This window comes from Castor canadensis, chromosome 5, assembly GCF_047511655.1.
Source record: "Castor canadensis chromosome 5, mCasCan1.hap1v2, whole genome shotgun sequence".
NCBI lineage: Eukaryota > Metazoa > Chordata > Mammalia > Rodentia > Castoridae > Castor > Castor canadensis.
Genome location: NC_133390.1, coordinates 55,469,016 through 55,482,617, shown reverse-complemented (window position 1 = coordinate 55,482,617; position 13,602 = coordinate 55,469,016). Strand labels below are relative to the sequence as shown.

Below are 13,602 nucleotides of genomic sequence, written 5' to 3'. Positions count from 1 at the left end.
AAATCTTACAATCAGCCCAGCATAAAATGTTGACCCTGAAATGCTTTCAAGACAGGGATATTTCATTTAGAAAAAATAGGAGCTATGAAAAAAATATTCCCCTGGGATGTCAGATCTCTTATTGCTCATTCAATCTGAGTATACTTTTGTAAGAAATTTACACTGAGAAATCTTATCAAATCAAAGCAAAAACTGGTAGAGAAATTCTACATATCAGATGTGATGATTAATGTGTCTTACTTGTTTGGAGACTTAGAGAAAAGATAGCTTTATTAAACATTTTTGTCTTTTTTTTTTATAGGGGAGAGTGTGAACGCAGTCCCCTACTACCACAAATTATGCAGTCGAGTTTCCCACAGTTGGGGAAATCACAGGGGTCAGCACATCCGGAGTGCAATGGATAAGCCTCGCCCTGGGAAAACCACCTTCTTGATCATTGTATCTCCCCTGCCAGGTAAGTATACATTTTTGTCTTTAATTAGCATCATTAAACTGATAATAAATGGGTGGCAGACAATTTGGTGATAGAAATGGAATAATCATGTATATTATGTATAGATATTATGCATAATAGTTAAGATAGTAAGTACCTGAATTAAAAGAGCCGAAATTTTGAAATCCTTTATAAGAAACAGACAATTTGGCTCATTTGAGGAACAAAATAGGAGACTGTATCTCAGGTCACTAAAAGGAAAATTGGGTCTTATCAGATAATTTATAGCTCTCTGTGGCAGGAACCAAGTAATTATATTAGGGTGCAGAAGAAGATGTAATTTAACAGGAGTTCAGATGGGGCTTTTGACAGTCTATCATAGGAAAAGTTAATGAGCAAAATGCTAGACTTCAGTCTAAGTGCCAACCTAGCCAGAAAACTGATTGTAGACTAAAATATATAGGATAGTAGTAAATTGTGGTAAATCCTCATGGAAAGGTGACAAATGGAGTCCTTCAGGACTGATTGCCAAGCCCATTACTTTTTAACACACTGTATAAGTTATGGTGTCTGAATTAGTTGACAACATTAAGGATTCAATTTTATCTTTTGGAGAAGAAGTTATTGGATAGAACAGTTCAGTTGCTTTGAATTTTTTTAAGCAATGACTATTTGGAATAATTTTATGAACTCTCATAGTTTTTAGCTCTTGGCTGTTAGAGAGAATTTCAAGTTTGTAACTAAAAATATACATTCTGCTTCACTACTGCTGGTAATTGTATATGAATTTCTAACATAATACTTTTGGCAATAAACATTTATTGAATATCTACCTATGTATGTGAACTTTCCTGTGTTATGTAGACAAATACCTGAAAATTCTTTCATTGTTCTCAAGTGTAAGAGACATTTAAATGCTACAAAAGTTATAAGAAGTTTCCATTTAAGTACACACAAACCAAGGATTATAAAAATCACAAAAGAGGGTAAACTACCTAGTCTAGCATTCAGGGAAGTCTTCCTAGTAGAAGTAATATTGATTTGATCTTGATATGTAAGTGAAAGTCAATAGAGAGGGGAGTAGGGAAGATGCAGACGAGGGCCCTGTATGTGTAAAGTCATGGTAGTAAAAGAATATGACTCTCTCAGAATATAACAAGTATATAATCTAGAATCTAGGGTGAATAGTAGATTGTTTGCAAAAATGACTTTAACTATTCTTCTTCCTGGAGCCAGGTGATCAACAATAGGCCTTTTAACTCATCCTATATAGAAGTTTAGTCTATTAATTCTTTCTCTGAATTAAGAGTGACTTTGTGACTTTCTTAGCCTGACAGGTCATGGCACAAAAAAATGTGCCAGTTCTGATCATAGACTCGAAAGATCTTGACACTTTTCTTTGCTCTCTTAAATCTAGATAACCACTCTGGGAACAGCATGAACTGAGCTGCTGGAGAATGACAGGCCATGTGGCATAAAGACAACTATGTGTGTCTGAGTGTGTGTGCATGTGATGCTATGGTGTGCAACAGACATCAAACTTGAGCCTTGAGATCAATAGCTGCAGTTAAATATTTAGCAGCTATTCAGTGACCATCTATCTCCTTCCCAGGATGGTATTCATTTTGAGATGGATTCAAAAGAAAATTAATCTCTGACTTCAAGAGACTATGCAAGGCTAGCCTACTTACAAAAAATAGAAGAATAAGTTATCTCTAATGTTCTATCTTAGTACAAGCATAAGAAACTAAATGTGAACCCAGTGTTGCCTATTGCACGTTCTAGATTTCAGAAGCTGATTTCAATTGACTGACCAGTCATATTTCATACTTGCCTTGTTCTGTGTCCTGGCATTCTTTGAGGGCAATAATATCATTGTTGAGAAATTATTCCCAATATGGCAATAATGTTTTTGCTGCAACATTATTATTATTATTCCTTTTTACAAAAGGGTGAGAGGCTGGAAACCATTAGAAACCTGATCCTGTAGCAAAACTATTTCATGTCTAGATTCTGAATTCAGTCTTGCATCTCTCCTCTGATAAAGAGCTGCAACAAAGTTCATCAGTGAGAAAGTTATCTGGATTCTTCTACTTTCTTAAAAAGGTCTCCTCTCCTCAGGGATTCCATAAGCTTCTGTCAAGAGCCACTTAGGACAGCCTAAGACATCTTCAGAAGTTTTCTTCCCCAGAGGAGATAATATGCATGTAACTGAAAGGTGGTGTTTACACAACAGGGGGCAGCAAGCAAAATTGCAGTCTCCCTCACTTCCTCTTTCTGAAGCTTCATGCCTCCACTTGGGGTCCCCCAGCGTGTGTTCACCTCTCAGTGATTGCCACTCCAGAGGGGCCCATCTAGATCTGAATGTTGTAGGAATCCTTCTTGACCTTTCCTTCTCCTCTCCTCTCTCTCCAAGCTGATCTAATTGTCCCCTGTTCTCCTCAGGTTTGATTTCTATTAGAAAGTGATGGGCCAGCTTGTGTCAGCACAGCCATAGGTTTTAATGAGAGCCCTTCATTCTTTCCCTACCTCCCACATAACACAGCACCTTTCAACAAGGACTCTGGAGAGACAGAGATTTAATCTAAAATTAGAGAACAATTCCAACTGTGATATGTGGTAATTTGGTAACTTTAAGCAGTCAATAAAATTTTTTGGAGTTTTCCCTTTGTTACAGTGAACATTTAGTCTTACCTTTCTCAGAGTTGTATATTTGATTCTATCTGAAGAGAATATAAAAATGATCAAAGTACATTGTACACATGTGCAAAAATGTCATAATGATTTGGGATCTTTCAATCTTTTTAATATATGCACTCATGGCTATAAACTTTCCTCTCAAGACTGCCTTAGCTGTGTCCCATAGGTTCCGGTAGGTTGTGTTTTCATTTTCATTGACTTCTAGGAACTTTTTAATTTCCTCTTTTATTGCATCGATGATCCATTCTTCATTAAGTAATGAGTTATTTAGTTTCCAGCTGTTTGCATGTTTTTTGTCTTTACTTTTGTTGTTGAGTTCTACTTTTACTGCATTGTGGTCAGATAGTATGCACGGTATTATTTCTATTTTCTTATATTTGCTGAGGCTTGCTTTGTGCCCTAGGATATGATCTATTTTGGAGAAGGTTCCATGGGCTGCTGAGAAGAATGTATATTGTGTAGAGGTTGGATGAAATGTTCTGTAGACATCTACTAGGTCCACTTGATCTATTGCATATTTTAGATCTTGGATTTCTTTATTGAGTTTTTGTTTGGATGACCTATTGAAATGTTATTAAAATAAATATGCTAAATGTCCTGGAACAGATTTATTTTAAAGAAAATGTAAAAATAGAGTCTCAGCTAATTGCTTCACCTTCTCTCTGTTCTGCCAAAACCAACAGCAAAACTTTGAACATACTTTCATTTAAGCTTTTATCCCAGCAAAACAAAAACATCTAGCATTTTTTAAAGTTTATTTATTTTTTGTACTTCAAAGGGGAAAAAATATTCTGTGTGTGTGTGTGTGTGTGTGTGTGTGTGAGAGAGAGAGAGAGAGAGAGAGAGAGAGAGAGAGAGAGAGAGTTTGTATATAAGTTCCAGGACAGTTTTCCAGGTGGTCTTAGGCTGATCCAGTTCTTCCCTTTCTCACATGTAGTTCTCAAGGATAACTACAGACTGTGCTAGGGATTCAAGGAGGTATTGTCTGGAATCTGCTCCTTTCTATCTTACAAATAAGAAGAACTTCAAATCTTGAACCCAATACATCATATTGCCCTGAGGCATATAAGGCAGCTTGCCTTTTGGGGTCCCTTTGCTGAAATGCAAGGGAGGAAGGTGCAATGTAGACTACTTGCAGTTTTCCTGACCCTCGAGGAACTGTTTACCATATTCATAGGCTTCAATTGCTTCTTTTTGCGTATCTGTAGTGAATACATTCTCTTCATGCAACTTCTGTGCAGATGAATCTCATGATTCAGACAAATTGATAAACAATGCATAGTGAGACTTTTCTCCTTTGTGTATGTGTGTGTGTGTACGAAGGGGTTGTGTTTACAGGGGCTTGTGCACAGCATAACTGTGTCACACACTTAGTAGATTCAAACAGCACAAATTTGTGATATCATTTTTATAGACTTCCAAAATCTGGGCAAGGTTCAGTTGGGTTGAACTGCTTAGGATCCCTGCTTAGGATCCTACGGGGGATATCAAGGTGTTGGTCATTGCTGGGTTGTCATCTGAGAGTCAGTACCCTCATCAGGTTGTTAGAAGAATTCATTTAATTTGATTGCAGGACCTGGATCCCTGTTTTCTAACTAGCTATTGAGCAGGCCTTCTCTAAGTTCTTTGAAGCTGCCTGCTAATCTCTGCCATTTGTATTTCTCTACAACATTGCCATTTGCTCCTCCAAGGCCACCAGAAGAATGTCACTGTTGCCTTTAATCTCACAGATACCTCCTTTCTTTCACTTCTAGATCCTCTTTTAAGGGCCTACCTGAGTAGATCGTGCCCATTCTTACTCAAAGGCAGGGAGTTTTATAGAATACATGACTAGTAGTGGCAATTTTGGAAGCTTTCTTAGAATTCTGCTTTCCACTGAGTTTGTCTTGGTTTTTTTTCTATTCAGTGAGAGAAGAGGAAATTAAATGAGTAGATTGATAAGAACAGAAAATGAGGCCCTAGATAAGATCTGTGTTGAAACCACAGACACAGATATATGTAGCACTCCGGAAATAGCACTAATTGAATTTTCTGCAATGATGCAAATGCTTTCTATCTTTTCTGTTCAAAATAGTAGCATAGGTGCATGAATTAGAAAGGAGACTAGTGAACTGAGGATCTAATTTTTAATTGTGTTCCTTTTTTTAGTCCAAAGTCCCAAATCAAGGTAGAAATTCTTTCTTCTGATACCTTTGTGGCACACATACACATGAAAATACTTATCGTTACCCTGGTTGAGATTTATTCTCAGTGTAAGGCACTGAAGTAGTGCTTCATGTAGAGTTTCATCCAATCTTCACCACAAACTCATGGGGTAATAATTGTTCCTGCATTATAGATGAGCAAACTTAGTCTTGGAGAAGTTATTTCCTAAAGTTCAATGAAACAGAAATAAGTCAAGTTCTTTATCTACAATAACCCTTCATTTTAGGTTCTAAATTATATTACTATTTGTAACACACACTATTGCAAAGTTCAGTGAAGCCCATAATATTTTACTGATGATGAGCCCATTACTTCAAGATACAATGCATTCTATTTATTGACATCCTTAAGAAGATTTGGTTCTTCCATGGTCGTTTGGTAATTTTTCATGTAACAAATGGTTAAATCATTCAGTTGTTAGGGTTTACTTCTTTCAACTTGGTACAGGTTTTAAGTGTAGCTACAAAAAGTATGAATATTAAAAATAAACCATGTTTTAATCTTGAGTTCAAATCTTTCTCCCAATAATTTCTACTGTTCATTATTCTTAATTATCTTCTTGTCCAATTCTAAAAACTGGATGCCCTTAAATTGTATGGTAGAGATTAGGAGCTAAGGTTTGGAGTTGAGTTAGATCAAAACTTATTTACTGGCTCTACATATTATATATATTTACACCTTTGTGTCATACTTGAAACTGAATTAGATGAATCAAGTTGTCTTTGCAGTCAGAACAGTGAGAATCACATAGACTTTTAGAGGAAAACATAAAGAAGATTCTGTCTGTGGTAGAGAAGCAAGAATGAGATCCTGCCACAGTGTACCGGTGTCATTTCCACTGGGGAGAGTATTATTGAGCAAAATTCCAGGCTCACTGAAAAATAAAAATGCATTGTCACCTGTTAAAAATGTAAGAAAAGTTGTTATAAGAGATATTAAAAGGTAAAGCTTTCTCTTTTCTACTGAATTTTATCACTTAATTTGACAGTTTCTTATGTTTGTTATTTAATGTTGTTCTAAATGAAGAAAAAGTAGCCTTTTCAATTTTAGCATCTTTTACTGTTTATACTTACATTGTGCAATGCTAGTGTGAAACAAAAAAGTGAAAGCATTTAAATCATATCCAGAGTCACCAAATTATACAATACATATTTAGTAGTTTAATTGCATACATATTTTGCTCTTAAAAGAATAATGGAAATGCTGCACAAACTAAACCATTTTCATTTCATTTCCTGATATGTGTGTTTCTACCTATGCATTCTTCTTTCCACTTGCTGGGTACAGAAGGATAGAAAGGAAAAGGGTTTATGGGCTTTCCTATTTTTCTTTTTCCCCCCTATGTCATTATTTTCAACATTTCTGTTTGGTTAAGGAAGGAAAAGAGCATCAGTGAGAAGGGTGTTATGGGGTTCTTTAACCATTAGTATTTCTTAGAATGTTATTATCTTCTGTGTTTGAAGCAAGTCCTGATTTAAAAGGAAAGCATAGTGTCTCAGGGTTGTTAGTTGACTTTTCAGTTGTAGAAATCACACACTTACCTTGTACTTGTTTTGAGACTGAAATTTTATGCATTGTGGGGCTACCAAAATTATGTTCTCTTAGGATGTCACCAACACTATATGCTAATATGGTGACAAGGAATATATATATATTGTGATTGTGATTGTCTTCCCTATTTGTCTACATGCTCCACTAAGGATTTTTCAAGACAGCAACATGAGAGCATACAGCCAAGTGTGGGAGTTTCCATGTACAAACCCTGAGTGGCTCTAGAGGTTGCACAGTCACCAAGTCAGACCTTCTTCAAGATTGGTAGGAGTAAACTGTTCGTAAGTTTGTATTTTGACCTGATTTCAAATGTATAGAAAAGTTCCAAATATGCTGTAAAGAATTTTCATACACTCTTTACCCAGATTTACTAATTGTTAAGATTTTCATTCATTTTGTAGCTAAGCTAATAACTTAATAAATATATTAGTATGGTGCTGTTCACCAAGATAATGGGAGAATGACCTCAATGGTATTTCAGAAATCTTGGAGGAGGCCACTCCCATCACAGGCCCAGAATACAAGCACTTTGAGTGCAGAAAGGTTTCAAGGGAGAAGCCAAGGGAACTCAAGGTGACCCCTGCCCAGAGCTACCTTAAACCTCGGCTCCCTGCATTCTGATGCCTTACTACTCAGTCATATCAGCTTTGACTCAAGAAGGCCTAAGTATGCCTCTGGTTGTCACATGGGAAGGTATAAGTCATAAACCTTGTGATGCAAACTCCACTGGAATACAGAATGCACAAACTAAGGAGTCATATGTTCCCTAGATTTCATTGGTTCCTGAAATAGAGATCTACTGCCAAAGCAGAGCTGCCCCAGGGAGTCCCCGCAAAGGCAATGCTAGGAAAGCTTTGTGGAGGGGGTGTAACCACAAGACCCAAGAACTATGGAACTAATAGTGTGCCACACCAGCCTTAGAGTTTTCCAGGCATGAAGCTACAACTTATGAAAGATGTTGCATGGTCTAAGCTCAGCAAAGCCATAGGGATGGGGCTGTCTGAGGCCCAGTGTGTCTGGTAAGACATGGAACCAAAGATTATTTTCAAACCTTAGGACTTTATATTGTTTATCCTATTGGATTTCAGATTTGCTTGAAATATGTTTCTCCTTTTTTCCCTTGTTTTTACCTCCATCTTAAATTATTTTTGTGTTTTGAATGTAAGAAGAACATGAATTTTAGAGGCCAGAGGAAGAATTCTGTGGCTTAATTTGTACCCCAGAATTTATGCATTATAAACTTAATCCCAGTGATACAGTGTTGGGAGTTGGGTCTAATGGGAGGTATTAAGATTCTTTGCCTTTAAGAGTAGGTTAATGCCATTGTAGAAAGTGGTCTCCTGTGCTCTTGCCCTTCTATATTCCTTCACACAATGACATATAAAGAAGGCAAATATCAGCTATTGATACCTTGATATTGGACTTCTCAATACCAGAACTGTAAGAAAATAAATTTCTGTTCATTATAAATAAGCTGATCTCAAGTATTCTGTTATAGCAGCACAAAAAAGAATAAAATAATAATCATAATAAAATTAAAATCAGAAAATTCCGTATAAGTAAAATGTGTATTTTGTCTATAGTTCAAAACCAAATATGTCAGATATCTTGAAAATGTTCTTCGGTTATTTTTTCCAAGTCCAGGATCTAGCCCAGAATAATGCATTGCATTTAATTATCACATTTCTTCAGTCTCGTTCAGTCTGAAGCATTTTGTCAGTTCTTTTTGTCTTTGTGATCATGACATCAATGAAGAGTACAGGCCAATTCTTTGATAGAATATTCTTCAACATAGGTGCACGTGACATTTATTCACAGCTACGTTCATACTGTCTTCTAAGGCCGGGATAATGTGGAAATAATGCTGTCTCTTTCTTAGTGCAGAGCTTTAGTAAAGCCATATGATATACACGTGACCCATTATGACGTTGACCACTCGGGTAAGGTTGTAGATTCAAGACTGGTCAGTGGAAGCCCCTTCAAACTGACTCTTGAGTCCTTTCATATTCCATCATTGTTTTAAAATACCATTACTTTCTAAAACAACAAAGTTGTCCAAGCCCATTTGGTACTTTTTCTCTGAACTGGCTGTGGAGCCAACCATTAGTGAGTCATGATATTAGAAAACAGGACCTACTTTCATTGTTCATCACTACTGGAATGCTACTGCTTCTAGGTCCTTTCAGAAACAGACCTTTCAAATGTGTGTGTGTGTGTGTGTGTGTGTGTGTGTATCTTATACATATATGTTTACATACATATGAATAGATATACATATATCTTATATAGCACTTACAAATACATATATACAAAAACATTTATATACATATGTACACACATATGTAAATATTTTCTATCTTTTTTTCTATATACAAATTAGAATTATAAACTGGAACTTATGCTTTTCTTTTCTTTTTTAATGAATGAACACAGAAATTATCTCCCTTCTGTATTTTTGTTTCAACTATGAGAAACTTGATTGCCATTTCCCCTAAAGTTTCAACTTTAAAATGCACAGAAAATAATTTCAAGATGGCTAACTCTTATAATTTCAAAAAAAAAGGTAAATTACAATATTAAATAAAGTTTAATATTTGTTTTCAGTTCTTTTAGCTTTTAGAATAAAGGTATATAGTTAAAGTAGTGTATCTAAAAGTTACTTGAAGTAACTCAACTTTCTCTTTTAGTGTGATCACTATTTTAAATAAAACTAAGAGAAAGGATGGACAAATGGGACTTCATAAAATTAAAAAGTTCAGCACAACAAAAGAAATGGTCTCTAAACTGAAGAGACCACCCATAGAGGGGGAGAAAATATTTGCCAGCTATGCATCAAAGGACTAATAACCAGAATATACAGGGAACTTAAGAAACTAAAATCTCCTAAAATCAATGAATCAATTAAGAAATGGCCAACTGAACTAAACAAAACTTTCTCAAAAGAAGAAATTCAAATGGCCAAGAAACACATGAAAAAATGCTCACCATCTCTAGCCATAAAGGAAATGCAAATCAAAACCACACTAAGATTCCACCTCACCCCTGTTAGAATAGCCATCATCAATAACACCACCAACAACATGTATTGGTGAGGATGAGGGGAAAAAGGAACCCTCGTACACTTCTGGTGGGAATGTAAACTAGTACAACCACTCTGGAAAAAAATGTGGAGGCTTCTTAAAAATCTAACCATAGATCTGCCATATGACCCAGTAATCCCACTCCTGGAGATATAAACAAAGGAATGGGACATAGGTTACTCCAGAGGCACTTGCACACCCATGTTTATTGCAGCACTATTCACAACAGCCAAGTTATGGAGACAACCAAGATGCCCCACTGCTGACGAATGGATCAAGAAAATGTGGTATTTATACACAATAGAATTTTTCTCAGCCATAAAGAAGAATGAAATTTTATCATTTGCAAGTAAATGGATGGAACTGGAGAGCATCATTCTGAGTGAGGTTAGCCAGGCCCAGAAGACCAAAAATCGTGTGTTCTTCCTCATACGCGGACTTTAGATCTAGGGCAAATACAGTAATATTGTTGAACTTGGATTACATGACAAGGGGAGAGCACATATGGGAGATATGGGAGCAGGTAGAAAACCCAAAACATGAAAGAGTTCGATATTGCACTCCAGAGGAACTAATACAGAAACTTTAAACGACAGAGGTCACCATGAGAAGGGGATCAGGAACCAGTGTAAAGATCAGTTAGAGATAAATCAACTTGTGTTGTAACACATTTGTACAGAAAGCAATGCTAGGAATCTCTCTGTATAGCTATCCTTAACTCAACTAGCAAAAATGCTTTGTCTTTCTTATTATGCTGTGTCTTCTCTTCAACAAAATTAGAGATAAGGGCAGAACAGGTTCTGCCTGGAAGAGAAGGGGGTAGGAGGAGAGAGTGTGGCCGAGGGGGGCAGGAGGGGAGAAAGGACCCAAACAATGTACACACATGTGAATAAATGAATAAAAATAATAATAATAAACATTTAATTGCAAAAAAAAGTATACTCAGAAATTCACATTACTACACCCATTTTTCCACCCTGTTTCTACTTACCTCCTGTAGATAACGAAATTCATTAGCTTGAGGTATAGGCATCTAATGTTTGTGCTTGCAAAATTAAGCAAATACATACCTGTCTTATTTTTCCTTCCTTATGGCAGAGTACAACACTTGGTAAGTAAACAATACAATCTCAATCAATCATAGTATTCCATGAGTAAGCAATATAAGTAATCACAACTGCCTGCTTCACTCACCTCTCTGAAGTCAATAGATTCCTCATACTCATAAAATTCAAAATGTTTTTTTCTTCCTTCCAAGTCTGCTAACTTGTATGGCTTTTCTGAATTATTGCAGATATTTGCATTCAACTGTATTAGCCTTATTTTCAATTGTGTTTCTTTCTTTTTAACCTTGACATCTTATTTTCCCTTTGAGAATTTGATTCTTAAACAGAGATTCATGTGTCTTGATCATGAAATAATAAACACTGACCCATGGGGACAAAATTTTGGCCACTGACTTGTCATTCTAACACAGTCCCAAAATGTCAAAATTTGGAGGCAAGTATAACAGAATCATCCAAGAATCTTCTCCAAATTAGAAAGTAGTGCCAATTAGACAAGTAACTATCTTAGTGAGCTATGGTGATCTGAGAAGTATAGTTCTATAAAGCTGTATCTATTGCTCTTAGGGACTGCTTCACTTATCAGGATGGTCAGCTTTTGTACTTATAATGGTCTAATCCCAATCATTAGCATCACTCCGTCCTCCTTCTGATTAGCTATGAATCCCTCGCCTCTCCCTTCCCTCTCTGTAGTACACTAAAATTGCAAGATATGTACACCTCTATATCCACCCCCAGTTAAAACTTCTTTTCATCAAGATGGATTTAGTAATTCATTTAGAAATTGTATGTGTAAAACCCAAACAATTTCCTTTTTTATGGGGTTTCTTTTCCATTTCTCTTTAAAAAATATCCCCAAATATCAAAAACCTTCTAGGCATATCTCCTCCTGTGAACTCAAAAGTTCATGACTGACACTGACACGTATAATCTTTTCATTCTTTTTTTCTCCTACAATTTGTTGTCACATGAATTAAAGAACTTTTAATTCTATTTTTTTGTTAATATTAATATCTAAGAACATCACTCTTGAATTTATCTTTATTTTTTGCCATAAAAATATTTTTAAAGATGTAGTTGTGAAATAAGTACATTGTGACATAGATGTTAAAATAGTACTCCACTACTTTGGAGCATCTACCATGTCTCACATACCATGCTAAGCATTTAAATTTATTTTTAATTCTTGATGTAATTTTATCAAATGTATATGATAAGAACTTGTCTATGTGTCAATGCATGACTGGGGCATGAAGAAATATTTTACATAAAATTGAGATCTGTTTATACACCTAGAAATATAGTCATACAGTCAGAATTGAGTTGATTGCATACTTTTAAACAGCAAAATCTTAAACAATTATAGGATTGTAAGATTGTCTCAGAGTATAGAGGGTTTGTTGTCATCTCCTTGAGTGAAAGTCCTGAAGGGAAGAGACAAACAATATCTAAAGTATTTTTTCTTACCTGTTAATGTTGTGACTGATGCATAGATAGAGCTCAAAATCTGCATGAGAGTTATATCCAGGAAGGGTGATGTGAATAAAAGAAGCTGCTCTTGAGTTTTGTGGTATTCAACAACATAGAGTAAGTTTGCATTAGCTTTTCTCATCAAAGGATGCCTAATGTGATACTATTAGGACAATCGAGTTTCAATTCAAATACTTTGGAAGTTTATCAACTTTTCTCTTTTGTGCAAAAAGAGATAAAGGTCCTAGAAATAATACCATAGATTTCTTTATGTTCATAAAAATATTTCATTCTGTTCTGTATTTTTATACCATAGCAGTCTTGATTGGGAATTGAAGTACTGCAGTATGAACAATTGTGTAATTGGAGTATAATGATTTACTCTGAGAACATCTTGAAAGTAAGAGTTTTAAAAAACAATTAAAATTTCTATGTGTTTGATTAGAATGTGTTCATCCTGATTAACAATTTACAAACATTTTTTCCATAAATCTCTGAGATTTTAAAAACATTTTACTTTCCACAGTCTTTTCAATGACATGCATTTTTAATTCTAAAATAATACAAGGTTTATAACTAATTTAAAAATTCATTCTATTGGTTGCCCTCAGGGCAGGAGAAATGCTTTAAATAAGGCATTCTAATCTATGTATAGTTCTATATAGAAATGCTGAAAGTCAAAAATAATCAAATTAGGAGACCAAAGCTGAATACTCTTCACTTAACAAATTTGAGAAAAAGTTTTGAATTATATTATTACCATAGAAAAAAGAAAGTCCATATCTGCTCTTGGAAGGACACCTATACAGGTAATAATACTCACTTGCATGCTATCAGGAGCATCTGCATCAGGATAATTTCATAACCAGCCTTTGCACAAAAGAAATAGACATTTTTAGAGAAAGTAATGATATGAAATGGATTTTTGGCAAGATGTATAAGAAGGGTTGAAAAAAATGCTTGTGGATTGTAATCGTGAGAATATTTACAGATTTAAAATTCTTTAGCTATGGATTTTTATGGAACCCACATTAACTATAGTAATTACAATGCTAACAATTTTACTGGTACTTATCATTTATGAAATGTTTTTAAATCG

General features: G+C 35.3%; 1 non-coding gene across 1 annotated transcript; it reads right to left on the bottom strand.

The window, feature by feature from the left end:
• Positions 1-298: 298 nt before the first annotated feature.
• Positions 299-462, bottom strand: LOC141423489 (U1 spliceosomal RNA). The gene has a single exon (XR_012448355.1). It is a non-coding gene; the product is annotated as a U1 spliceosomal RNA (small nuclear RNA).
• Positions 463-13,602: the final 13,140 nt, after the last annotated feature.